General features: G+C 39.8%; 2 long non-coding RNA genes across 2 annotated transcripts in view; both read left to right on the forward strand.

The window, feature by feature from the left end:
* Nucleotides 1-4,804, forward strand: LOC133065589 (uncharacterized). Its single transcript, XR_009694914.1, has 3 exons — nt 1-72; nt 1,176-1,248; nt 4,753-4,804. It is a non-coding gene; the product is annotated as an uncharacterized LOC133065589 (long non-coding RNA).
* Nucleotides 4,805-11,025: 6,221 nt separating this feature from the next.
* Nucleotides 11,026-24,731, forward strand: part of LOC133065590 (uncharacterized) — a 30,676-nt gene continuing 16,970 nt past the window's right edge. Inside the window, exons 1-2 of the long non-coding RNA XR_009694915.1 lie at nt 11,026-11,086; nt 15,309-15,372. This is a non-coding gene — a long non-coding RNA (uncharacterized LOC133065590). The remainder of the gene's footprint in view (nt 11,087-15,308; nt 15,373-24,731) is intronic.

Raw genomic sequence — 24,731 nt, forward strand, 5'->3', positions numbered from 1 at the left:
AGTAAATCCTTGGCCAGGATCCCATGAAGACTCCATCAAGCAACATCGCCAGGAAATTTTCCAGCACTCGCAGTATGTATAGCTCCAGAACATTATTTACAGTACTTTTATTTTATCTCAACTTGCTATCCACTAGTTACCTTATCTTGCACAAATTTACAGTGTGGTTTTTTGTTTGTTTAATTTTTCAAAAATTTTAAACCCATATGGGAGCAATAATCACCAATGCAATTGAATATTTTAGGAAATTGATGGGTTCACACCTAGAGAGAAGCTTTAAATAATGTTAGAAATCTCAAGCCTTATGTAGTAAAAAGGAAAGAAATAGTTAAAATCAACATTCTAAATATAAAGCAGCCAGCATATGTTGAAATACAAATCACTGGAAAAAAAAAAGAAATACAAATCACTGATACATTATGGAGGCCAATTATGGCTTTTTCAATTCATCCTTAATTTCACCAACTTATGCATTTCCACATGTGTATTATTACCTCTTTTCTGTTGACTTTTATGTTCTTGGTAGATTAACTGGTCCAAGGGAATTAAATGACTGTCAGTGGCAGAGGATGAGATGGTTAGATAGCATCACCAACTCAATGGACATGAATTTGAGCAAACCCCAGGAGATAGTGGAGGGCAGGGAAGCCTGGCATACTGCAGTCCGTGGGGTCACAATGAGTCAAACAGACTTAGCAGCTGAACAACAACAACAGCCCTTGTCGGATGTCAGACATTGTAACAGATGCTTTACATAAACACTCTCTAACATATTCCACCAAACACCGTAGGAAGTAGGTATTGTTACCCACACTGTACAAGTAAGAATCTCAGGTTCAGAGACATAGCCAGAAAAGTGGCGGAGCTGGATCTAAACATTTCAGAAAATTTCCACCAAACTTTTCACTTCTTTTTGCACTTAAAGGTGGTAAGCATTTAAAGGTCTGAAGCTAAGTCCCTTGTTGTGGGGCATTTTTAATTTTTGCTGAATTCTTATATCCTGATATTTGTAAGTTCTCTAAGGCCAGCCTTAACTGAAATAACTATGGGAAAACACTCTGTCCTTAGTTAAATATCTAGTCTCAAACTGTAACTAGGTGTTTGGTCTCTCTGCCCATAGATCTCATTGCATCTGTAAATGAAGACATCTGTATATTCCTCTTCTGAATTTGCAGGGCTGGGCTCTAACCAAAGTGATGGTACTGAGATTGCCATGAAATTCGAGCAGTCTGAATGCCACCTAAAAAGGTAAAATTTAAAACAGAGTCTCCTTTTGTGAGATTACTCCAATCTAATTTTTACAGATAAGGAAGCCAGGGCCTTGAAAAACTAAGAAACCCAAAGAAATGTCAAACACAGATTAAATAGGTGGTCAAAACTTTGTTTTAACTACTTGTGTCTGTTCATTGCCTTGTTTGATAATGGATTTGAGGCAGTTTGTATGTATAATAATTATAAAATGGGAGAACAGTTTCCCAAAGCAAGAATGGTGAAATGTTTTAAAATTAGAAAGTGGTTGCACAGTCTGTGAATATACTGAAAAACATCCAATTGTGTACTTTTAAATTGTATAATTTTTATGGTATATGAATTATATATCAATAAAGCTTACTTTTTTAAAAAGAGCATGACTTTATTTTTTTAACAGAATAGAGGATAAAACCAAGGATTGATGACTTAATTTTTATGTATTTTTATCGTTTACAGTTTCTTTTCCTGATTCCATATTAGAATATCACCAGTGAATTGGCCCAAGTCATGTTTAGCTTAATGAGCCAAGAACATTGATCTATTGCCTCTGATTCTCTATTGTGGAGTATTCAGCCAGGTTACAAAGTTTCTACTGGGACTAAGAAATTATTTTCGAGTAAGAATCTGGAATACATTTCCAAAGAGAATGCATTTTTTTCCCATGAGAAATCTCTGAGTAAATTCAAAGCCATAAACTAAGGGGTCTTGATTTCTATTGCTGCAGTTGTTATGTTAGTCGCTCAGTCACATCCAACTCTTTGTCAGGCTCCTCTGTCCATGGAATTCTCGAGGCAAGAATACTGGAATGGGTAGCCATTCCATTCTCCAGGAGATCTTCCCAACCCAGGGATCGATCCCAGGTCTCCTTCATTGAGGGTTGTTTCTTTATCATCTGAGCCACCAGAGAAGCCCCTGGTGATTTCTATTAAGAAAGTTAAATCTGTTACTCAATATACAGGCATACATTTGTATACAAGCGTACATTTCAATTCCTGGGTCGGGAAGATCCACTGCAGAAGGAAATGGCAACCCACTCCAGTATTCTTGCGTGAGAAATCCCACGGACAGAGGAACCTGGTGGGCTACAGTCCATGGGGCCACAGGAGTCATGTACAACTGAGTGACTAAACCACCACCACCACCATACCTTTCAAGCAAAATCTTTTAAGATAGTCACATAAATTGGTCTAGAAATCACATGTATCATAGAATATAATGAGCTCAGAAAAAGGCTTGAAAACAAAGATATTCATCCTAGCATTATTTATGGTAACAAAAAAAGTTGAAACAAATCTAAATGTCCAACAGGAGAACTTCAGGGTGTAGTGGAATATTGTACAGCACTTTAAAATGAGGTTTTCATTTATTTTAAAATCTATACTACTTTTCTGATTACAGAGATAATAATGATATGCATATTATTTTAAAAAATTAAACCTCCAGACATTTTCATACAGCTCCTCCTCATAAGACATAACCCAAATTAACTGCTTGGTGAATATTTTTTGTGACCATCCTATAACACTGCTTTGCAACTTGCTTCCTTCACTTCATAATGAATCTTTGTATATAAATTCCTGCAGATCCACCTCACTAGCTTGTCTTTGTTTTTTAACACTGTTTTAAAAATTGTTCGACTTAGGGAGATGTTCATGACATAATGTTAAGTGAAAAAAAAAAAGCAGGCTAGAAAACATTACATATGTTATGATCCTAAATTGATTGGGGGGGGAGTGGCAAAGATTATACACAAATTCATATAAAAGACAAAGAAATATAACAAATTGTTAATGGTGATTAGTTTAAGTGGCAGAATTGGGAGTAACTTTATTTGCTTCTATATAATATTTTGTATTTTCCAAATTCTCTATGATGAGCATGTTAAAAATAGCATTGGCTTTTTCTACTTCTAAAAATAACTTAGGTTTCTTGTAGGCAATCTGGAAAATACAGATAAACTCAAATAAGAAAATAAGAAGTCACTCATGATACAACTACCCTGAGAAAATAATTTTTGCCTTTTAGATACATTTTTAAAACAACTCTGTGTATGTGTGTGTGCATGTTTTACAAAAATAAAATTATGCTGGTCATAATTTTTATAACTGGCCTTTGTCACTTAAATGTAGTGTGAACATTTAAAAAATTCACTAAACACTTTTCTACAAAATGTTCTTTTGGCCACACAGGACCATAATTCATACAGAGGATTTAGTATTACCATTTTTGCTTTTATAATTGATGTACTGAACATCTGTATGATTAAATCTTGGTGCATATATGCCACACAATACTTTCATCTGGATAAATAGCTAGAAATGGAATTGCTGAGTCAGATGGTCTGCAAAATTTTAGTGCTTCAGATACTTCTTGCCAAGACATTCTTCAGAAAAGATTTAGCAACCTTTCCTCCCGGGCCTGGAATGAAAAAGTGGTCATTTTCCACTGGCAGCAGTAGTTCCATACAGGGTTCTAAGTGTTGCTTCTTGACCCGCATACCTAGACGGCATGACTTATAGCCTCCTTCAGTTACTCAAGCCCCTTTACCACGACAAGGCAGCAATCCATGAAGGGGAAATCATGTAATAAATGGCAGCTAATATTTATTAACTATTAACTATTAGACTCTATGCTATGTGTCTAAAGTGAATTGTCTCACTGATTCCTTATGCCTCTATATAATAGTACTTTTAGTAGCTAATATGTTTTTATTTTAAAAAGAAAACTGAGTAGAGAGATTAAGAAATTTGCCTTAGGTTATATAGCTAATATGTGACAGAGCTGAGATTAAACTATCTTTTTTAATGTTCCTTGTTCTTATGTCCATTAGGAGCCCCTAGAAGGTTTTAGTGGTAAAGAACTTGCCTGCCAATGCAGGTAGATGTCACAGATGTGGATTCGATCCCTGGGTTGGGAAGTTCTCCTGGAGAAGGGCACAGCAACCCACTCCAGTATTCTTGCCTGGAGAATCCCACGGACAGAGGAGCCTGGCGGGCTATGGCCCACAGGGTCACAAAGAGTTGGACACAACCTAAGCGACTTAGCACGCACAGGTTTTATATTCTCTGTCACGGGGGACAGTCAGCTTTGTTGAAAGCATAAGTACTGGCCTAACCCCCTTACCTAAATAAGAGCATTTATTATTTTGATGAATGAAAATGATGTTTGTTTTAATATATAAATAAGTGATTGAACAGACAAACAAATAGGGAAGGAGAGACAAATATTCATTTCAAAAGAATTCCAAATAATATGTATAGATACTATTCCCCCCAAAAGGTGAAGCTCAGGTCCCCTCCCCTGAGTGTGGGTTACACACTGACTCTGTTGCAAAGATTCAGGCCTAAAAATGGTGACTTTAGAGTAGAGGGACCTGGCAGAGCCTACCTACCCATGTAATCCACATTAATATCACCAGGGATCACTCGTCATGGTGATAACATGGACCCCCTGATCTGGTGTGAAGAGAAGGATCCTTCACCTCTAATATTCTTCCCACAGCCCAGTATAATCATGAGAAAAAAACATCAGAGAAACCCAAACTGAGGGCCAGTCTACAAAATACCTGACCTGCACTCCTTAGAACTGTCAAGGTCGTGAGAGACAAAGAAATTGTCACACAGCAGAGGATACAAGGAGATATGATAGCCAGATGGAATGGCGGGGTCCCAGACTGGATACTGGGACAGAAAAAGGACGTTTATGGAAAAACTAGTGAAACCCAAATAAAGCCTGGAATTTAGAATAATGTACCAATGTTGGTTTCTTTGACAAATGTACCATAGTAATGTAGTGTTAACATTACAGGAAACATCAGGCGTGTCTTTGCAACTTTTCTGTAAATCTAGAATTATTCCAAAATAAAAAGTTTGTTCATTTGTTTTTGAAGAAAAGGATGCTTGTTTCAACATGACCATCACTTGTGGGTAGCAGAAATAAGGTTCCAGCTGTGGCAGGCTTTTCAAACTATCATGGTCTGAACTGGTCTCCTGTCTTTCTGTTCTTGCTTCCCAGTGAAGGGTCCAGTGGCCAGCCAGAGTGCAGCCAAAAGGAAAAACTCTGATGGGGCAGGTCAGGCTGATCTCTAAAGCTTCATCCCAGGGATCCAACTAGTTTTCCTATTAGGATTGTTTTTTTTAGTTTCTGCAGAACTGAAAGCCCTCTGGTCACTGTTATTGATTAGTCCATTTCTCTGATATATTTCTATTGACTTCAAACAGGAGGGAAATCTGGGGTTGGATGGTTCTACTACAGTGCTGGCTGGCATCACAAATGAGCAGCGAAAGGAAAAATATGTTACAATCACCAAGCCTTTCCCACCTGATCTAAGCAAAACTGCTCCCACAAAGAAGGATGGAGAGAAGAAGGAGGTGGTCCACAGGCAAACCAGAGAATCACTGTTCACAAGTACACCATGGGGTGGGCTTCAAGAAGAGTGACTTTCAGGCACTCCAGGAGATGAGGAAAATTTGCCTCAAAAAAGGTGGGAACACTCCAGGAGTGCACGCTGACACCAAGTTATGTGGACCAAAGGAATAAAAAGTCTCACATTCCAGGAGGGGCTGAGCTTAGGAGGTGGAGGTGGAGGGAGACTCAAGAGGGAAGGAATGTGTGAGTACAAACAGCTGATTCTCATTGTCATCTAGGAGAAATTAATGCAACATTGTAAAGCAATTATCCTCCTGCAGGGTTTAATATAATAGTCAACCACCTGTTGCTCTGGCTAGGCCGTGAGAAAATCACCATGGGAAAAGAATAAAAGCAAAATAAAGCAATATAGCATAACCGAAATAAAAGTACATTGGGTTGATTAGTTGGGGTCATCATACCCTGCTAAGCTAAAGAAAAACATAGTGTGGACCTTGGAGTGTCAGGTCAGTGCAAGTTCAGAACGTTGCTTGTATACACACCAAGATGTTCTCCCAAGGCACATGCAGGCCTATGGCCTCCAGCTAGGTGATACCCATTGTACAAGAAACTAACAAAGATAGTTTAAAGTAATCAGTAAAATGGGAGACATGACCAGGGACACAGGAGGCTGACTTCCCCATAGTACAACAGATACTTTCTGCTTGCCAAGACACTAAATAAGAGTGATGTAGCTCCAAGGAACGGGGCTCTTGATCCAAGAGGTCTTGAGTCCACCAGTCCCATCTTTAAAACTTTAATTCTGTCTCTAGTTTCTTTTCCCCAAGCTGTGCGTCGACCACTTTCGATCCCTACCTACTGTGCTGGCTGTAGCATGCTCCAATTAAAAATAAAAAGAAATGTCCCATGTGATATCTATGTGCAGCCATCCAGAAAAAGTAATGAGGGTGAAGATTACCATACAAGTTCTATATGGAGGTTACCTATGTACCTGTCACCACTTTCAAAAACCTACAAACAATGTGGGTGATAACCAACTGCTGATTGTCAAAGTCATAAAACCAGGGAAAAGAGAGATCACCATGTACCCACAGGACAATGTAACCCTGTTTGTTATCTTTAGCTGGACTATCTCTCCAATATTTCTTCAGATCATGAACCAGGGCTGTTTCCCTGGTTACAAAGACCAACTCACTAGGACAAAGGGCACAGTGGTTGTGTTATTCCAGGAATTTGTAATGGCAAATGCCAGGCTTTCATGTGAATATGTGTATGTGTCCTGAGCTTTTGGAATAGACTATTTGTAGATTTGTAGACTATAGCTCTCTCAACCACTTTGTAATCTGCTGCTTTATTTATTTATTTATTTTTGCCTTAAATAAAGCATGAACATCTATGCATGTTATTAAATGTTCTTCTACAAATCTCCCACAAACATGATCTTCTCAAAATGACTAAATAAATTAAGGGGTTCATATCAAAGGAATACTCTGTGGTTGTTTAAATGTAGCTCTTTATGTGCTCATCTTGAACAACTGTTTTCTTCATATTGAAGAATTAAGGGTAAAAAACCAAGGGCAGAACAGTGTGGATAGTAAGATACCACAAAAGAAATAAAAATATAGGCATATATATTATTATATGTAATATTATGGAAGAATGTCTCTGGAAAGATTGAAAGGGAAACTGGTATAAGTTGTCTTCAAGAAGGAAATTCAGTGGCAGGAAGATAGGAGTGGGAAAAGGTTGATTTTATTTTCACTGTATAGACTTTTATATCTTTTAAACATTTTGTGAAACACTCATGAACTATTCAAAGTGATAATTTTTTAAATTACATTATAGTTAATGCCTAGTGTGTACATTAGGTTGTTTCTGGTTTTCACTATTACATGTAACATATCTTTGCCTACATTACAGTGATTTCCTTCAAATAAATTACTGCAAATGAAATCACTGAATCAAAAGGTGGGAACAGGACTTCCATGGTGGTCCAGTGGTTAAGGCTCTACACTTGCTGGATGGTCGGGAGCGGTGGAGGGGGAAAGTTTTTAGGATTTTTGATAGGCTTCACTAAACTCCAGAAATCAATGAACTTACATGTTTTATTTTCCTACAGTCTCATTGGGCTTCCCTGGTAGCATAGCTGGGAAAGAATCCACCTGCAATGCAGAGACCCCCAGTTCAATTCCTGGATCAGGAAGATCCCCTGGAGAAGGGATAGGCTACCCACTGCAGGATTGCTGGGCTTCCCTAGTGGCTCAGATGGTAAAGAATCTGCCTTCAATGCGGGAGATCTGGGTTCAATCCCTGGGTTGGGAAGAGCCCCTGGAGGAGGGCATAGCAACCCACTCCAGTATTCTTGCCTGGAGAATCCCCATGGACAGAGGAGGCTGGCGGACTACAGGCCACAGGGTGGCAAGGAGTTGGACATGACTGAGCGACTAAGCACAGTACAGCACATACTCTCACCAACAGGAAAGGTTTCTTTTTACTTCGGTAGGATAAACTATAATGGGATGGAGGTGGGGGAGGGAAATCCAAGAAGGAGGGGTATATGTTTATGTATAACTGAAACTATACATAGCAGAAACTAACACAACATTGTAAAGCAATTATATTCCAATAAAAAATGTATATATAATGGAATAAATGTACATATATATTATTCCACTATATTTTATACACGTACACATAAATATATATGCATAATTATATGGTTGTTTTGCTTCATGAGGAACACATGGATGGTAAGCATTCAAGTCTCTGCATATACAATTGTATCTTCATGAAAGTGAAAGTGAAGTCGCTCAGTCGTGTCCGACTCTTTGCGACCCTGTGGACTGTAGCCCACCAGGCTTCTCTGTCCACGGGATTCTCCAGGTAAGAATACTGGAGTGGGTTGCCAGTTCCTTCTCCAGGGGATCTTCCCGACCCAGGGATTGAACCCAGGTCTCCCGCATTGCAGGCAGACACTTTAACCTCTGAGCCACCAGGGAAGCCCATAGTTTTTATCAGTTATAGATTTTAGAGTCAGATAACTTCCTCTCACAACTTTGAAGACAGGGCTCCAGTACCTTGCTGATCTTAAAGTCTAACTTTGTCGACTTTGGACCCTTTGTAAGTTACCAAATTTCTTTCTTCCTCTCTGAAAGTTTTTAGAGTTTGGGATTCTCATTAGCTGGCTTTCATTAGATTATGCCGTGTAACAACCTCAGAATCATAGTAGCTTACAACACTAAATACTTATTTCCTGCTCATGTTACTGGTTGGTGGCTGTAGTTTGGCTGTTTTGGTCTGCTCCAGGTGGTGGGTTGATAATGGACTCCTTTATCTCCTGGTTCAGGGATCCAGGCTAAAGGAGAAGCTCCCATAGGGGCTATGCCCTTCTGACCGAGAGGACACCGGAACAGGAGGCCTGGGGGAAGCTTGCAGTGCTCCTAGAATCTTCTGCTCAGGAGCAATACGGGCCATGTCTATTCATAATTTGATGCTGAAGGCAAATCCCTGGGTTGAGTGAATCACAGGGAAGGGGGTTGAATAAGGCTTCTCCTTGGAATTCTGATTTTTTTTTTTCTAGGAGGTGTCCAGAAATAAATCAGCTCCTTAATTTTTACAAAAAATTCAGCTTGTATAAATCAATTTATGGGCCTCCCCAGTGACTCAGCAATAAAAAATCTGCCTGCAAAGCAGGAATTGCAGGTTCAGTCCCTGGAAGAGGGCATGGCAACCCACTCCAGTATTCTTGCCTGGAGAATCCCATGGATAGAGGAGTCTGGCAGGCTATGGCCTTGGGGTCGCAAAGAGCTGGACACAGCTGAAGCAACTGAGCACGCACGCACAAAGCACTTTGTGGGTCGTGGTCTTTACAAAGCATTGAAAGAAAATGAGAGGGCAGACAGGGGCTACTTAATAGCAGTGGCACACACACACACACACACACACACACACACACAACACCTTTAAATATGAATTTGGACATTTGCAAGTATAAAGATCCTCTGACTCCCCCACCTTGGGGGCCTTTTGGCTTCCACTACTCCCCTGCAACAACTGTACATCTTGCTTTCCTGTCTGTCCTCCTACCTCTCCTCCTCACCCTCTCCCTCTCTTCAGTTCTTGGAATTTTGGGATTGATATTCTGGAACTTAAGCAGGAAGTGGGGGACCTGAGAGAAGAAGATTAAACGTGCCTGTCTCAGTTATCTTTTGCTGCCTAACAAACCACCCCAAAACTTAGCGGCTAAAAACAAAAGCCATGTTATTATCTCAATCCTGTGGGTGAGCTGGAGCCCGGCAGAATGGCGATTTCACTGGTTTCCTGTGGGGCATCGGACGGCTGCAGTCAGACAGCGGTGGGGCTAGACCCTCCAGATGGTTCCGCTCACAGGTCTGGCTGGGAGGCTGGGCTCAGGCGGGCCTCTCTCTCCACCCTGTAACACCAGGCCCTTTTTCCTGCTGTGCTCTCCACAAAATACCTCCAGCAGGCCTTCTATTAATACACGCTTGCTCAAGGCTGCAAAATACACAAGAGCACAAGTTACCAGGCCTTCCTAAAGCCTCGGCCCAGAAGAGGTAGACTGTCAGTTCTGCACTTTCTGCTGGTTAAAGTGAGTCCCAGGGCCAGCCCAGGTTCAGTGCGGCGGCGGAAACCAGACGCGTGAGTAGCAGAAGGCTACTGTGCTGGGGGCCACCTTTGAAGAGAGCACCACAGTGCTTTAAGACAAGTTCATAGTATCCATGCCTTTGTTAAGGAACTTATAAGGTAGTAATAAAAGTTAACCCCATGTGGCATCATTCAACACTATTGATTTTAAGCTAAATTGCTATTATTATTTTTGTCTGTTGACTGAAGATTTTGATCACTTTGACTCCTCATTTCCACCTTCTTTCCCTTCCAAATAGATTCAGTATGATTTAGTTCCTCTGCTGGATGATACCTTCAGACCTTTAATTGATTTTTTAATCAGTCAACTACTCTCAGTTCATAAGGTGCGAGACGTTTATCAAACCATCATCTCTCCTCCCTCTATTTAACTTCTGTCTGCTGTAATTTGCAGCACTGGGGTTGATCGCTTTGGTCTGCAGTGTTCTGCAGTTAGCGTTGCAATTAGACTTGTTTCCCGTTCCTCTCTGTAGACTAATTCTAAAAGTTCAAATACATTATGCAGTCAAGGCAGGCCTTGGGGACCACTGTGAGAACTCGGACTTGGACTCTGAATAAGATGAGGATCCCTTCGAATTCACTTCTGCTCTGTCCTCTGCTTTGACTCTGCTGGCCGCCTGCAATCAATGTTTGCTAAATGAAAGAAAGGGAGGGGAAAGAAAAGAGTGGGAGGGGAAAGTTTGTGGCAATTTTAACCCCCCACACCTGCTTCAGAGAAAGTGAAAGTTAAAGGTGGGGTGATCTTAACAGGAGTACCATGGAGGACCACATAGTACTGCTCACTGCACATCGGAATAGAAAGGTATGACTATATTCCCTTTTTTCCTAGTGTTAGCATGCAAAAAAATTTTTTTCTTAACTCTCATTTGATTAACATCTTAGGTATGTATAGAATTCTGCATTAGAAATATCTTCCCATAAACTTCCTGGTGGTCCAGAGGTTAAGACTCCATGCTCCCAGTGCAGGGGACATAGATTCAATCCCTGGTCAGCGAACTAAGATTCAACATGTTACACAGTGCAGCCAAGAAAAACAAAAAATTTTCCCTCTTAATTTTAAAGGCCTTGTTTCTCAGTATTCTAGCATCCAATCACACTGACAAGAAATACCAGGTAAATTTGATTTTCATTTCTTCACAGATTACCTGTTTTTGCTTTGGCTTGAGTCCGTTTTCTCTCTTCTTTCAAAGTTTTTAGCACTCCTCTATAGGTTTAGTCTTCAGAATTTTTACGAAGTGGAATCCAGGTGTGAGTTTCCTTCCTCCTTCCCGCCCTCTCTTCCTCCTTCGTCATGTCTTTCAGAGCCGGAAAATGCTTATATTATTTGTTTTTATCATTTTCTTTTCTCTGTTTTCCCTTTTGAGTCAGGTGTTGGGCCACTTGGATTAATCCTCTGTGTCTCTTAACCTTTCTGCCACATTTTCTTTCTCTTGCATCTAAATTCGTTTCCATCGTGGTCTCTTCTGAGTTTTTCTTGTAAATCTGCTTATGCAAGCAAAGTTGTTGATGGCTTCTCTTAAAGGCAAACAGCTGGGTACCAGGCTGGAGCTCCTAATGCCAACGCTGGGGGGCGGGGGGCTTTGTTCTGTTATTACAAAGCCATTCCATTAGAGGGACCCCGCTACTCCGTGTCAGGGTTGGGTGGAGAGAGAAAAACACTTGTTGCCAGGTGTGGCTGGTGGCACCCGGGAGGCAGGTGGGCAGGGCTGTCTGTCCATCGTGCAGATGGGAATGGATTCTGGTCTCTCCAGCTCCCTGTCTTACTTCCTCTTCCTACCTGGCATTTCCAAGCCGTCTCCCCTAGGTTCTTCAAGGCATATTCTGCTTTCTCCAGAGCTGTATCCCACTTGTCCATACTCCACGCTGTAACTCTTTCCATATTCATTTAGCCTCTCTCCATCCATTTGCTGTCTTGCATAGACCAGAGGCTTCTCTGGTGGCTCAGTGGTAAAGAATCTGCCCTCAGTACAGGAGACGCAGCGGACCGGAGTTCAATCCCTGGGCTGGGAAGATCCCCTGGAGGAGGAAATGGCACTCCGGTACTCTTGCCTGGAGAATTCCGTGGACAGAGGAGCCCATGGGCTACAGTCCGTGGGCTCGCAAAGAGTCAGACACAACTGCGCGCACACACACAATTCACACAGACCTGCTGAAATCTCTCATCTGCTGTGGCTTCCCCTCCAGTTCTCTTTATTACCTCAGATTTCTTTGAAGCTACTCACGCAGAGAGCCTGACATCTATCATAATTTCTCTTCTTAGAAAGCACAACATCATATTGAAGGGAAAAGGTGAAAATACCTGATATTTGAGAAGCCATTTTCTTCCTCTCCCTCTGTTCCTTTCTTGATCCCTCAAGTAGCATCTACAATCTCTTGAGAGAGTGGAGAGTGAGCCTCCATCTTTTCTTCCACCTGAGCTCACCCACTCTTTCTGAAGAGGAGTAAATTATCTGAGGGGTGAGGTCAGGAAAAGAGTCTAACTTGCGGCTGCATGCTTTCTTGTCTTTCTTGCCTGTCCTCAGCACACCCAAATTCTCTCTCTTTAGCAGATTGTGTCAACGAGTCCAGTGTTAGTTAGCCAAGAGCAGTGAAACAGTCCTGGGGTTTGTCTGCTGAGACAATTTCTCCATCTAGGAAAGAAAGTGGTATCATTACCCATTTCTGATGGTACTACCCTTTGATTTTATTAAACTCATATTAAAATTTATTAAATTTTTTTAAATCTATTTAGAGCTTAAGTGCAGCATGCTTACAAGGAGTATATTAGAGTGATGGATGGATTTCTTGGTTTGGGATGGACTTGAGCCAAAAGAAGTATGATAACTTTTAAAAAACAGAACATAAGAGTTGTACCAAATTATCTCCAAGTCATTCTGGTATATTTTATTATTCACAAAGTGGAAATAAATATCTTCAGAGTTCAGAAAAAGCAAAATGTCAAAACAAAGTGTAACAAGGTTAACTTGATGTGAGACTGGACCTCAGAATGTTTGAACTATTAATGGAGAGAGACTGCAAAAGAATAGACTGGACTTAGTTTAGGCTGACATGGACTTCATAAGGGGTAACACCATGGATTGTAGTTCGCCAGGCTCCTCTGTCCATAGGATTCTCCAGGCAAGAATACTGGAGTGGATAGCCATTCCCTTCTCAAGGATAAGGGGTATAATTTATGACTAAATAACACAGACATTGAGAAATACACTGACATCACATTATTTGCCATTGAGTTTTGCCCTCTATCAGGGAGAAGAAGATTTCCCGTAAAGGAAATTGATATTCCACTATTGACCATCCTTCCATCAGATAAAGAAAGGCTCAAAGTGCTTTCATTACAGGGTGGAGCCTAGAAGGGAAAGCAATAAACCAAAGCAAGGTGGGGCGGATGTGGGCACTGAAGAAGACTAATCTGCTAGGCTGGTGTCTCACAGCGATTCCTTCCTTTGTCCCCAAGTTGTCTGCAGTGTCTCATTAAACATTATAGCTTGGTATCGATGTACAGTGAAAAATTAAAGAGCTTTCATATAGATATGATGAAGCAATTAAGGGAAGACCAGTCAAGGGATAATAGCCAAAGTGCCTTCACTGGATAATAGCCAAAGTGCCTTCACTGGAGTAAAAACGTTAACATCTATTAACAAGAAGACTCTAAAATCCAGTGGTTCAAACTACTTTGAAGTTGGCTACTCTGTCACATAACAGTCCAAGCTGGGAATTCCAAATGAGCGCACAGTTCTGCTCCACAGAAACACTCAGGGACCTGTGTTGGTAGGGGCTCTGACCTCCTTTATATGTAGATTTCAAGGTCAGGCTCATCATCTCCAAGTAAGCCAAAAGGAAGGGTGAGGAGGGAAAGTCCAAGACCAGCAATTTCCTCTTAAGTAAGGGAGATGGAACTTTCCCACATCACCCTTACCCTTGTTCCATCAGTTGGAGATTTGTCAGCTCAACCAGGAGCAAGGGAGGCTGGGGGCAGTGTGCTCTCTGTCTGGGCAGGCATGTCTTGGCTACATCTCTTTTCTACAGAAAAGGGGGTCCTTAGATCTCGATGGGCAGCCTGCTTGCTCTGCTGCTAGGGTCCCAGAAAAGACCAGATGATGCCTGTGGAGTGATGAGCTCAGCAAGGGGCCCATGTGCCAAAGGGGACCAGAGTAGAAGACAACAAGAAAAACATATTCAGGGCCTTGCCTGAGGCAGGAAGAGCTGGGGAACACTTAAAAGGGGTTAATTTCACACAACAAAGTTGGCAGGGATTCATCACCCTAAATGGAATGAAGAATGATTTTTTTTTTTCCCTTTGCTTTTATTGAGAGGCAGTGTGAGAACAAGAGGCTTGGGATGAGAGCCTGGGCTTAAATCTTTGTTCTACCTGCCACTTAGCAACTTTGAAGTTAGAAGTCATTCATTTTCAGTTTCCTCACCTGCCAACTGATAAGACCCTGCCTCCTTAGCTTACAAGATTGTTGAGAGAGTCAACTGAAACAGGATTTTAAAATCCTTTGTAAACAATAAACTATCACCCAAATATAAAAGTGTTCATGATACTAGTAAACTTAGTTGGCTTGATCTGCTATGAAATAGCATAATGCAAGAATCGAAGCAAACAAAAACCTCAGAACCTACAGACCTTTGGCAAACTCTTCCCTGGTGGCTCAGTCTGTAAAAGAATCTGCCTGCAACGTGGGAGACCTGGGTTTGATCCCTGGGCTGGGAAGATCCCTTAGAGGAGGTCATGGGAACCCATTCTAGTATTCTTACCTGGAGAATCCCCAAGGACAGAGGAGCCTGGTAGGCTGCAGTCCATGGGGTTGCAGAGTCAGACATGACTGAGCAGCTAAGCACACACAGTCTGCAAGTGGGAATCCTGGGTTGAATTTAGTGGTTAGTAGTTTTTAAGCTGCCTCAGGCACATTTTGGAATGAGGCAAGGTTTGTATAAAAATATTATTCAAGAATCATAAATCTAAAGGAACTAAGACAGAAGCCTTTTTGTTTTCCATTTTTGCCATTTGGATACGTGGCCAGAAGGCACCCAGTTATCTAGCAGCATTGTTGTGAGCCTACTACAGTCTTCCTTTGGCAGATTTGGGTAAGTAAACAACTTTAGAAGTGATAACTTCACCATTCATCTCCAGCTTCTAGTGAGCATCTCTAAGACACAGAACCTCTCTGTTTAAATTACATTTTAAAAAGGCAAAAAAAAAAAGGCGGCTCCCAAATAAACCCCAAACCAAAATGCCAGCAATAAAGAGTGAAAGAAAAAGATCAAATATTTTTTTCCCCCTGGGAGCTCTTCTTCAAACAACTCTAACATCTTGAACCTATCTCCTCAGCGATTCAACTTGTTATCGGAGGCAGCCATCAGTAAACTGTGAGAAAGACCATTTGCCTCTGTCTCCAGAACTTTTGTACACAATCACCTTTGCACTCGTAAGGTACCCAGACATGGCAGCTTTGCTTTTTCCCTTACCCTAATCTGTTCCCAGGAAAGGATTTGAAGGAGTCATTCTTCTTGGGGTATCAGTAATTAGTAAAGCATAACATTTTACTTCTTTTTCAACATTTAACAAGGCAAAAGTTTAAGCCAAAGGAATAAATCTCTACTTGTGAAATTTCAGGCATCAGTCAGCTGAGTAATTGTTTCCATTTCTCAAAAGTCTCAAAGGCCTTGTTATAAGCTTGTATCTTTGCCAAACTGTTAAATGAAGAATGGTATCTCCTGGTTTTTCATGTGTATTTCCTTTAATTATGAGCTTTTTAAAACATTATAAGCTTTTCATGTGTTATTGCCACTTGTATGTTTTCCTTTGAATGTTGCTCATTACAGGCCTTCAGTTGCTTGGTGGGAGAGCACAGGGTAGGAAGTGAAAATATCTGGGAATCAACTTCAAACCACATACCTCAGGCCTCGGTTTCTTCAGCTCTAAATGCAGGGGACTGGTCTAGGGAACCATGATACTCTCTAAAAGCTCTAAAATGCACAACTGACTTCACAATGAACAGTTTTCTACAATTTTTGCTTAACAATAATAAATCTCATAGATAAAAGTAAAACCAGAGCTTAAATCTTCTACAGTCCTTCCAGGCTTAATAAACAAATAGGAGTGATTCATCTGTAGCCTGTGTTTGCATCAACCAAGCCAATTTGCATCACCTTCTTGGGCCTGTACCTCTTCTGGCTAATTTCAAGGTGAGTTCTTACCTGAGGCCTTTATTTGCCCGAGCTATGTTTATAGAAATTAGCTTCATAATTGGCTTTCTTAGACATTATCTACAATATTTACCTTAAGCGTGAGAATAAGGCTACATTAGATTGTATCTGCGTTGTTTAAATACTATATACAACCTTGACAGGCACCATGTGGTTCAGGTGATAAATTGTTAAAACGAGTACCTGCCACTCACCTGATTAAACTGAGACACGCCAATAGCAGCGAGTGGTGGCTAAAATACCATACTTCTGGTTAAAAACATATTTACCTAAAATCCTACTTTTTTTCTTTTCCAGCATGATTTATTACAAGATATTAAATATAGTTTCCTGTGCTATACAGTAGGATTTTGTTGTTTATCCATTATCTATGTGATAGTTTGCAAAGCATCCATTGCCTCCTGGCAACCACAAGTCTGTTTTCTATGTCTGTGAGTCTATTCCATAAATAAATTCATGTGTCCTGTTTTTTATATTTTATTGAAGTATAGTTGAATTACAATGTTTTATTAATTGCTACTGTATAGCAGTAGCCCCATTTTATATATCTATGTATACATATATACACTCTTTTCCGTATTCTTTTCCATTATGGTTTATCACAGGATACTGAGCTATACTGTAGGACCTTGTTGTTTATCCATTCTAGGCATACCAGTTTGCATCTCTTAATCCCAAATCCCCAGTCCAGCCCTCTTTTACACCCCACACCCTTGGCAGCCACAAACCTGTTCTCAATGCCCCTGGTTCTGTTTCTGTTTCATAGATAGATTGATTTGTGTCATATTTTAGATTCCACATATAAGCAATATCATGAGAGTTGTCTTTCTCTTTCTGACTTACATTGCTTAGTATAATAATCTCTAGGTCCATTCATGTAGCTGTAAATGGCATTATTTCTTTTTTTATGACTGAGGAGTATTCCATTATAGATATGTACCACAACTTCTTTATCCATTCATCTGTTGATAGACATTTATGTTGTTTCCATGTCTTGGCTATTGTAAACGATGCTGCTGTGGACATAGGGGTGCCTGTAGCTTTTTGAACAATAATTTTGTCCAAATATATACCTAGGAGTGGGGTTCTTAGATCATATAGCAACTCTTTTTAGTTTATTGAGAAACCACTAGTTTCTCAATAGCTGTTTTCCATGGTGGCTGCATCAATTTACATTTCCACCAACAGTGTAGAAGGGTTCTCTCTAAAATCCTTCTTTGGAAATGGGTAAATAGAAGTTACTGCACCCAGACTGAGATTTTCCTAGTATAGGTTCTACTTGGTGAAGAAGTAAGGATGAAATTCTAAATGCAAAGGTCTAAAAACTCTAGACTTTTAACTCACACATATACATAGGGATATACTATTCTCAACAGATTGTTTCTTCCTGATTTTTGTTGTTTCTTTTGAAAAATTGCTGGAAAAATATCTTACATTTGCCTGTTTTCAACAGTCTAGTCCAGAATGAAACAGACAAAGTTAGGAATGACATTGAGAACTAGGAAGTTAAATAATAACTAAAGCTCTCTAGAGCTATCCTGTCCAATAAAGTACCATAATGTGAGCCCTTGAGATGTGGCTCTTTCTAACTGAAAGGTACTTAAGTGTAGAATATGCTCTGGATTTTAAAGATGCTATGAAAAAAGAGAATGTAAAATATCTCATTAATAATTTTTATCAATTACACATTAAATAGTATTTTTAATATATGAGTTAAAAAAGCTTTAGCATTTACTCCTAATATATCTATATTTGCCAACTTTTAACAATACACATACAAACACCAAGCTAAATCAGGTACATTAGAAAATATTTATTTTAGCTATTATTGATACAAAAATTTTGCTCTTATGAAAAATATTATTAGGGATGATAATATAATTAATAAGAGCAATATATTTGAATATGCCACAGTTGTTTTGTTTTTATTTTTTGGTTTTTTTGACCACACGGATTATAGGATTTTAGTTACCCAGCCAGGGATTGAACCTGGGCCCTCAGCAGTGAAAGCATGGCCTCCTAGCCACAGGACCATCAGGGAACTCCCCACAAATGTAACTTTTTATTTAACACTTTGCAATGAAACAAAGTGTAGTTCTGTGTTCATTTTTTCCTAATATGTTCTTTAAATTCTGTCAAAGCTACAAACTACTTCAAAACAGTATGTAGAAATACATTATTGGCTAAGCTTACTAAGGAGAAGGAAATGGCAACCCACTCCAGTATTCTTGCCTGGAAAATCCCCTGGACAAAGGAACCTGGCAGGCTATAGTCCATGGGGTTGCAAAGAGTCAGACACAACTGAGTGACTGCACTTAAGTTTGCTAAATCATAGTACTTATTTTTCAGTCCTACTAGCAATTATGTAAGTGTTTTGTTGAATCTGGTTAGGAAAGTTTTCCATTTTCCCTAAAGTCAACAGCTATTCTTAGAAATTAATTGGACATTGTCAAATTCTTATTTTTAACAAGTATATTTAAAACCTACTGAAACTCTTCCTTTATAAGATTTTTAGACATGTTAGAAAATTCAATTTCCAACTTTTTTCATATGTGTACATATGCAGGTTTTTATTTAAAGGCATAATTATATTGTTTGCGGTATTTAAAAAGTCATATAATGACTGGGATCCACTTAAATGAGGTACCTAGAATAGACAAATTAATGCAGAAAGTAGAATAGTGGTTACCAATAGAGGCTGGGGAATAAGGAGTTATTATTTAATGGATATAGAGTTTGAGTTTGGGTTGTTGAAAAACTTCTGGAAATAGAGGGCGGTGATGGTTTCATCACATGTGTGTGTGCGTGCTCAGTCATGTCCGACTCTTTGTGAACCTATGGAATGTAGCCCGCCAGGCTCCTCTGTCCATGAGATTTTTCCAGGCAAGAATACTGGAGTGGGTTGCTATTTCTTCCTTCAGGAAATCTTCTGGACCCAGGGATCGAACCTGTGTCCCCTACATCAGCTGGCAAATTCTTTACCACTGAGCCACCTGGCAAGACCACATCACACCGTGAATGTACTGAATTGCATGCTTAAAAATAGTTAAGTGGTAAATTTTACCACAATTTTAAAAAAGTAAAAAGGAAGCAAACTATGATACATGAACAATGCAAGCAAGAGACTTGTCAATTCCATGGCATTATGTTGAGCAAAAGAATCCAGACACAAAAAGGAGAGTACATATTGCACAATTCCATTTACTTTGGTTCAAAGCAAGTATATCTATCTAACCTATGGTAATAGAAATCCTAACAGTGGTTACTTGAAGTTAGGCTGGAGTGAAGATTGATTGAAAAAGGGCACAATGGAACTTTCTAGAGTGATGAAAATGCCCTATATCTTGATTGGTGTTACACAGGTGCCAACTGAAAAAGATGCACAACTGAAAAGTTGAGAATTATGTTTTATTTGGGGACATTACTGAGGACTATAACAGCCCAAGAAGCAGCCTCTCACATAATTCTGAGGAATTGTTCTGAAGATGTAAGGGAGGAGCCGGAATATATAGGAATTTTTCCTGGAAAAAAACAGAAACAAATATGTAGTCAAACAGCAAAAGATTGCTGCTAATCCCACACACACCCAAAAGCTGTTCTTGAGTTGACATCTCAAGTTAATGATTTTAGTACTTTTCTATGTATGGAGAGTCACAAGAGTCAGAGTTGTCAGTTATTGCTTTATATGCATTTTAACTGTCTGGAGCCAGTGGTTAGTCTATCTTCATCCTGAAATCCCCTCAGGATGCTGACTAGGGGGACTGCAGTGGCTGATGACTTGATGCAGGGCATAATTTGTTGTTTACCTGAATGGCAAGCAACATTCTTTGTTTCCTGAAATGGCAGACAGCATTGTTTGTCCACACAGGTATATACAATTGTCAAACTCATGGAACTTTATGTCTAGTATTCCTGCACTGAGTTCTATGAAACAATATGATGAAATAAAAATAAAACCAGTGAAAATGTTTTAAACTGAAAATAAAATTTAAAAAAATAAGAGTCGTGATACATTACAAAATAAAATGGTACAATGAAAGACTGTTTCAAGAACTCGAGACATCCCTGACGGTCCAGTGATTAAGACTCCGTGCTTCTATGTGTGTGAGTTCAGACCCTGGGCAGGTGAACTGAGATTCCCACATGCCATGTGGCATGGCCAAATGTGTATATATATACACACACACACATTATATACTGCTTCAAGGATTTAGGGTTGTTTTTTTTTTTTAAATTTAGGGTTTGTTTTTTTTTTTTCAAGTAACCAGAGCTCACGGGACATCAACATGAAAAATCCACAACTCTGAAGAAAACCTTAAAATATTTTCCACTATGTTTTGTTTTTGTTTGTTTGCTCTAGCTATTGAATAACATTCATCAGGAAAGAAACTGAACTAGCAGAGAATGTTAATCTCAACCTCAAAGTATAGTCCCCCATTATCCACAGTTTTGCTTTCTGAGACTTCAGTCACCTGAAGTTAACAGTGGTATGAAAAGCTGAATGGAAAATTCCGGAAATAAATTGTCGGCTGTTCTGAGTGGTGGGATGAAATCTTGTGCCCACCTGCTCTGTCCCACCCAGGACATGATTCATCCCCTTGTCCCGTTTGTCTCTGCCTGATAATCACCTAGTAGTGATCTCGGTCATCAACTTGGCTGTGAAGTATCCCAGTTCTTGAATTTAAGTCACACTTATTTAGTAATAGCCTCAAAGTATAAAAGTAATGATGCTGACAATTTGGATATACCAAAGAAAAGCTGTAGAGTGTTTTCTCTAAGTTAAAAGATGATAGTTCTCCACTTAATAAGGAAAGTAAAAAACCTGTCCTTTCAGTGCTAAGATCTGCAGTAAGAGTTAATCTTCCATCTGAAATTGTGAAAAAAGAAAACAGAAATTCATGCTAGCTTTGCTGTTTCATCTCAAACTTGCAAAAGTTATGGCCACAGTGCATGGTGAAAATGAAAATTGTGCAGTCATGTCTGACTTTTTGTGACACCATGGACTACATAGTTAATGGAATTCTCCAGGCCAGAATACTGGAGTGGGTAGCCTTTTCCTTCTCCAGGGAATCTTCCCAACCCAGGGACCAAACCCAGGCCTCCCACATTGCAGGTGGATTCTTTACCAGCTGAGCCACAAGGGAAGCCCAAGAATATTGGAGTGGGTAGCCTATCCCTTCTCCAGGGGTTCTTCCCGACCCAGGAATCAAAGTGAGGTCTCCTGCATTGCAGGCGGATTCTTTACCAACTGAACTATGGGGGAAGACTTAGGGCATGGTTGGTGCCTGTTAAGTTGCTTTAGTCATGTTTGACTCTGTAATCCTGTCCACGGGATTCTCCAGGCAAGAATACTGGAGTGGGTTGCCAGGCCCTCTTCCAGGGGTTCTTCCCAACCCAGGGACTGAACCCGCATCTCTTACGGCTCCTGCATTGGCAGGCAGGTTCTTTACCACTATCATCTCCTCAGAATCCCACAGTGCATAGTAAGTGGTTCGTAAAGATGGAAAAGGCTTTAAATTTGTACAATAACATATTTTGAGAGAGAGAGAGACCACATTTACTTAACTTTAATTTCAGTTTATTATTATAATTATTCTTTTATTATTAGTTATTTTTGTTCATCTCTTACTGTCCCTAATTTATAAATTAAACTTTATCAGAGGTAAATATGTATAGTCTACAATGTCTGATTCTTTGCGACCCCATGGACTGTAGCCCCCCCAGGCACCTCTCTCCACGGGATTTTCCAAGCAAGAATACTGAAGTGAGTTGCCATGCCCTTTTCCAGGAGATCTTCCCAACCTAGGGATGGAACCCAAGGCTCCCACACTGCAGACGGATTCTTTACCAACTAAGTCATCATAGGGTTGGGTAATACTGTGATTTCAGACTACTGGGGGTCTTAGAAGATATCCCCTCCGTTAAGGGAGGATTGCTCTATTGCTTTCCCAAGTATTTCCCTTATACTCATGAGTTCTTGAGATCTTTCTGATTTTACAAAAATACTTCCCTGCATACTTAATTTTACTCTGTGGCATTCTATTTAATGGGGTTTAAATTTTGAGAAAAAAAATTCTGCTTGGATTTCTACTGATAAAGGCCTCAAGGATATGCTAACTCATCAGTGCAAACTAAAATGTAAACCCCAACCAAAATTTCTGGGAACCACACCCAACTTCCCCAGGAGCAGGGCAGAGCCTGGGGAAATGGGGCGGTAGAGAAAGAGGGGGGGAGGGGATGGCATTTGTTGAACCCATTCTCTGTGCCATACACTGTTTTGGGAACTTTATTGTAACTGTGTCATCTAAAGAATATAAACAAGAGTATGGAAACGGGATTCGAAAAGAGGTTAAAAAAAAAATTCCTTGGCTATTTTCACCTACCAAGTACAGAGTCATATCTTAGCAGAAGCTGACAATGACAGATTCCAGGAAGGACGGGGTGGAGGTGGCTGCCAGGAACAGTCACCTCCTAGGAACTCTCACACCTCCTCACCATCCCCTCCCCACCCCTCCAAACAGGTGGCTGAGCTTTTGCAAGACTTGTCTAAATAGTCAGTAAAAGAAATTATGTGTTTAATTTTGGAGAAAAGGCCTGCTGTTTTATATGATTATTTTTAATTAGCTATTTTCTGGAGGATGATTAAATTTGGAAATAATTGCATCTTGAGAACTGTTTAAGAACCTCAGATTGTAAACCCAGGGCTGCCTCAGGAATTTGGGGATGGGTTGTCACCCTGTGACCAATTGCCAGTCCTGAAAACAAGTGTCTGTTGTCTACAGAAGAGATCGTGGTCATGCAAATTTTCTTAGTTCTCTGCCTGGAAAGAGAATCCCATCTGGCCGACTTCTCTTTTTTCTCTGTTTTCTTGTATGAAATATGCAAAACACAAGTGCTTGAGCCACCAGCAACAGATTATGTTGCCTGTGTATCGCAGATAAAATTGAAACAGGGGAAGAAGTTAAAACCTGCCCTTGGGAGAAGCATATAAAAGACACTTTATTTACATAATAGTATAAAATTTTTAATAAGTCCAGTATAGAAATGATTATGAGGAAGAAAAGAAAATAGCCAGTTTGAAAAATGCAGTCCTACATAAACTTTAAAAGAAATAATTAAAGAGTCTAGAATATTTAAAACTGCGATGTGAATTCATGTTACAAATTTTTAAAAGATTTTTTTATATTGTTAAGATTATACGTCTACCCTTCAAAGCACTTTCATACCTATTATGTTATCTAATATTCATGCCTATGAGGTAGGGAGAGAAGTTATTATTAGACTTAATTTATAGATGAAGAAACTGAAGCTCAGAACAGTTTCACCCAAGGTAATACCTGAGTTGTAGTTGGAACTGACTCTCAGGTCTTGATATTCAAAATTCCTGGGCTCTTGCCACAATATCCCATTGCTTCTGTTCTCTCCCTGAAAATATAGACTAATAAGTTAATCATAGAGCAAGCTCTTTAATTAATTATATTTACTAGTACCAATTTAGAAAGGTGTTACAGTGTGGTGGATAAGAGCATGGGTTGCTGGCACTACTTTCCAGTGTGACCTGGAGTAAGATACCAGTCCTTCCGCTGCCTCGGTTTAGTCATCAGTAAGACTGGAATAATAAAAATACATATCCTATAGGGGTTTTGCAAGCAATAAATGATTTTTTAATTAATTATTTATTGGCTGCTCTGGGTCTTTGTTGCTGTGCCGCGGCTTTCTCTAGCTGTGGAGAGTGTGGGTTACTCTCTAGTTGCGGTGGGCAGGCTTCTCATCGTGGTGGCTCCTTTTATCACAGAGCACTGGCTCTAGGGTGCACATGGACTCAGAAGCTGCAGTTTTGGGGTCCAGAGCACAGGGTCAGTAGTTGTGGCACTTGGGCTTAGCTGCTCCAAAGCACGTGAGATCTTCCCAGAGCAGGGATTGAACCTGTGTCCCCTGCATTGGTAGGTGCATTCTTATCTGCTGGATCATCAAAGAAGCCACACAAAAAGTGATTTAACACATGTTAAGCACCTGATACAGTGCTTGGCTCACAGTAATCATTTAATACGTGTAAAATATGATTGTCTTTGCAAATTATTTTTTATGTTTAGGTTATTCTGGTAAGCATTAAAATATTAATCATTTAAAATAACTGTATTGAATTTGCAAATTAACTTGATGCTTCATTTACTCTGACAAGCATTGAGATATTTTAAGTAGCTATGTATGTGTTGTATTGCATGGATTCTAAAAAC

The sequence above is a fragment of the Dama dama genome, chromosome 11, assembly GCF_033118175.1.
Source record: "Dama dama isolate Ldn47 chromosome 11, ASM3311817v1, whole genome shotgun sequence".
NCBI classification, from domain to species: Eukaryota; Metazoa; Chordata; class Mammalia; order Artiodactyla; family Cervidae; genus Dama; species Dama dama.